This window comes from Penaeus chinensis, chromosome 5 (assembly GCF_019202785.1).
Source record: "Penaeus chinensis breed Huanghai No. 1 chromosome 5, ASM1920278v2, whole genome shotgun sequence".
NCBI classification, from domain to species: domain Eukaryota; kingdom Metazoa; phylum Arthropoda; class Malacostraca; order Decapoda; family Penaeidae; genus Penaeus; species Penaeus chinensis.
This window is the reverse complement of record NC_061823.1, coordinates 7,942,900-7,947,899: the sequence shown is the minus strand read 5'-3', so window position 1 is coordinate 7,947,899 and position 5,000 is coordinate 7,942,900.

The window sequence follows — 5,000 nt, the reverse complement described above, 5'->3', positions numbered from 1 at the left end:
ACGGCCCTCATTCCCCGGAGGCGAAGGAGCCCCTGGTTACGGCGGCGATTAGTATCGTTCCGGTGCAGAGGTTGCTAAAAATCTCCAATTAAAAACAGGCCGCCCCACGTTATGAGCCTTTATACATATAATATAAAGACAATGAGAACTGAATTTGACGCACTGGCATTACTTGAGGAACACTCTTTCATTAAATGGGATGTTGTAGGCCTCTGTGAAGTTAGAAGACTAGGCGAAGAACAGAAGATACTAAATGTTGGACACGTACTTTTTTAGAGACGTAAACCTCAGGGTAGCAAGCAGGAATTAAGGGTAGGTTTCTTGGGTCACAAACGTTTAGAAAAAAAATATCATGGAATTTTATAGTATAAGCGAAATAAAACTAAACAATAGGTAAAACTTAACGATTGCTCAAGTCTATGTTCTAGTCTGCATCCACAGTGATAAGGAGAGCTTCTATGAAGCTGTTTATTCAACCAATGAGAGAGTAAAACCCCATTTCACAATAATAATGGGAGATTTTAATGCCAAAATTGGTAAAAGACAGAAGGAGAAACCGTTGTTGGGAATCACGGATTAGGCACTAGTAATGAGAGAAGATAAATGCTTGTCGATTTTGCGAAGGCTCGATCACTCACTATCATGAATACATTCTCTAAAAAAAAGACTAGAGCAGAAGTGGACATAGAAGTTACCATCGGACATTAAATTACACTTTAAAAGGGAAAGGAACAAACTCATACGAAAACTGCAGCCAAATTTTGGTAACTCGAAGACCTAAGTGACAGAATTTAACCTTAACATCCAAAACAGATATTCACTTCTCAGTGACCAAAATCTCAACATTGACCAAATCAACAGTTCAATGACATAACAAAGGAAGTTGCACTTGAAGTAGGCAGTAAGAACGTCAAGCAAAACTCCAGCAAGCTCTCAGTAGAAAATAAACAGCTTACGCAAAAACGTAGGGTCATGAAAGTATCGTCAAACAGGGACAAGGTTGAAATAGCTGAGCGAACAAAGACTATAAAGGAAAATAAGAGAGGATGTACGGAAATTTAATACTCAAATAATAAATTAAACAGTGATCTCAGGTACCATCATAAAAAACAGCTAAAAGAAGACTCGGAACAGGGAGAAACCAAGTGTACGCAATAAAGAAACCAGACGGAGAAGTGACATATAATAATAAAAATAAAATCATAAGAGTGACGAAAGATTTTTACAGGGATCTATACAACTCAAATGAACAGCTACGCTTAGAAGTGAACGCGGTAACTAGAGGTGTACCTAACATCATAGCAAAAATAAAAAGAACGCTTAAAAAGAGGGAAAACACTAGGTGAAGATAGAATAAGTATAGACCTTATAATAGACGCAGGGGAGATTGCAACAGTGAAACTAGCCAGTCTTTTTAACAAATGACTTCTCAACGAAAAAAAATCCAATAGCCTGGAAAAAGGCAACAATTGTTTGATTCATAAAAATGGGGATAGAAAGGATCTAAAAAACTACCAACCCATAAGTCTCCTTTCAATTACTTATAAACTGTTCACAAAAGTCATCACAGCTCGCATCTCTGACAGACTGGATTCTAACCAGCCTAGAGAACAGGCAAGCTTCCGCAGTGGATCCGCAACAACAGACCACATCCACACACTCACCCAAATAAGGGAAAAAAGTAAACGAATATAGGAAACCCATGTGCATGGCCTTCATCGATTACGAAAAGGCATTTGACTCTGTACAAAACCCAGCAGTACTAGAAGCTATTCGAAGACGATATTGGAAGATATATACGAAGATGGGACAGCAGCCATCAAGCTCCACACGGAAACCGATAAAATACCAATTAAAAAAGGTGTTACGGCGATACTATTTCATCAAAGCTATTTACAGCTTCCTTTGAGGAAATATTCAAGAAGCTAGAATGGAACGGAAAGGGTATCAACATTGAAAACGAATACCTAAACAGTCTAAGATTTGCAGATTATATTGTTCTCTTCAGTGAATATGCAAATTAAATGCAGCAACTAATAAACGATCTGAATAGAGAAAGTCTGAAAGTCGGACTTAGGATGAACAAGAAAAAGACTAAGATCATGTTCAGCAATACAGTTCAATTCGAACAGATACATGTATAGGGCGAAGCGCTAGAGGTAGTGGACAAGTATATACACCTAGGGCAACTCGTACAGACAAACACATCTAGTGAAGAAGAAATTAAGTGACGCATCTAGGCTGAGGCGCCTTCGGCAGACATAATAGTATACTAAGAGGCTCCTTGGCATTATGTTTAAAAAAAAAAGTCTTTAACCAATGTACACACACACATACACCACCCACGCACACACACATATGTATATATGTGTGTGTGTGTGTATATATATGTATATATATATATATATATATATATGTGTGTGTGTGTGTGTGTGTGTGTGTGTGTGTGTGTGTATATGTATATATATATATATATATATATATATATATATATATATATATATATATATATATATATATATATATACATGTGTGTGTGACACACGCACGCATGCACACACCCACCCACACACATACACACACACACACACACACACACACACACACACACACACATATATATATATATATATATATATATATATATATATATATATATATATATACATAATATATATGTATATTTATATATATATATATATATATATATATATATATATATATATATGTGTGTGTGTATGTATGTGTATATGACAAAATATATCACGAACCAAAATATACAGCTTTAGGACTTAACAATATTCCATAATCTTGTGCTGATATAAAATTCCTTCGTCCAACTGTAATACTAGATGGATTTCGAAGTGCAGAAAACATTACTTATATTTCATCAGCATTAAGTTATTTGCGATAGAAACTTAATGCAATTTCGTTCCACAGTGAGTATCGTGACTATAAAAATTAAAATGAATAAGTAATTACACACATGTTTACACATACACAAACGTACATGTGTGTATGTTTGTGTATTTATGTATATATGTTTATATATATATATATATATACATATACATATATATATACATTTATATATATATATATATATATATATATATATATACATATACATATATACATAGACACACACACACACACATCTGTATGTGTGTGTGTGTGTATATATATATCTGTGTGTGTGTGTGTGTGTGTGTGTGTGTGTGTGTGTGTGTAAAGTACTAATATTTTAGTTTTGGGGATTTTTATCGTTTTTGTTGTTATCATAGGGGTACCCGTGATTACTTTATTCGAAGCGTAGTCTGAAGAAATATATATATTTTTCTTATTTGTAGAAAGATATGTAATAAACAGTATCATGATGGGGATGATTAATATATTTTTAGTGATAGTGACAGTAATAATGACGACGATAATGATGATAATGATGGAGATGAAAATATCAACGATTGCAGTAATAATAATAATAATGAAATACGGATAGATTAGATTAGTAGAGGTATGGATGCATGTGTGCGTGTGTGTGTCTGCGTGTGTTTATTTATGTCTGTTGGTGTGTGCATGTATTAATCTGTGTCTGTGTTTGTGCGTGTTTGTGCGCGTGGGCCTGTGTGTGTCTGTGCCTGTATCTGCGTGTATGTGTGTGTGTGCTTGTGTGTGTGTGTCTATGTCTGTGTCTATTTGCCTCAATGTGTGCGACCGAAAACGGAAGATAAGCGGAGAAGATAGAAGAGAAGTTAAGAGCGGAGGGAAGCTTAGAAAAGGAGGCGGAAAGACAAGATAATCGCTCTAAATCTTTTTAGATGTGTTTATAATTACGGAAATTCCTCTTAGGCGGGATCGGTAATTTTTTTGGCGGAAAAGGTGTATTAAAGTGAAGGAAAATAAAAAAATCATTTTTCGTTCTTTTCATTTTCTTGTACTTTTAACACCAAGTTTAGAAAGTAGAACATAAATTGATCTAGATTAAGATTAATTAATAACTCCAATGATTTGTTTACATTCAGTCAAAGAAATTATTTGTATATATGCAATGAACAAATAAATAATGATGCCAAATATAAGTAGATATAAAACCTGTATGTTTTGTTGTTCTTTAAAAGGGGGAAAAAAAATTCTCAACCACAAATCCAAAGACTAATGAAAGCTTACATATACTGTCGGTCTTTTCCAATCTTTCTTCCTTACTCCCTTCTTAAGTCACTCCTATATCTCTGCAGCTCTCTCTTTCACTTCTCTATCCATTTACCTATTTATTTAACTTTTATCTCAATCTTTACCTCTCTTTCGCCTTCTCTTTCCCTTTTTGTCTCTCACTCTTCCTCTCTCTCTCTCTCTCCCTTCCTCCTTCCTTCCCTCCCTCTATCTCCCTCCATCCCTTCCTCCCCCTCTCTCTCCTCTCTCCAGCCCTCCCTCTCCCATTCCCTCTCTTCTTCCTTCATCCTTCCCTCCCTCCCTCTCCCTCCCTCTCACCCTCCGTACCTCCCTACCTCTCCCTCCCTCCTTCTTTCACCCTCCTTCCTTCTTTCACCCTGCCTCCTTCTTTCACCCTCCTCCTTCTCTCTCCCTTTTTCTTTCCCTTTAAAAACTTCATTCACCACTTGTCTCCCCTTCAGAGGCTCAAGTACCACGGGCTAAGAGGTTGCCTGAGTGTTACATTGTAAACCAGCTGTTCCCCTTTTCTTTGAACTGTGCAAGAGGCTTAGAAGAGGATTCTTAAAATGAGTAAAGGATTAAGTATATGAATGAATAAACGTGTGAGTAAATGAAGAGACAAATTGAATGTGGAATGTAGATAAGTACGTAAGTAAGTAGATAAGTGCATACACATTATTATTGCTATTATCATTATTATCATCATTATCACAGTAGTGATAATGATAATGATAATAGTAATAGTAATGATAGTAATTATGCTAATGATAATAATGATAATGATAACTATAATGATAATGACAATAATAACAATAAAACAGTGATAATGA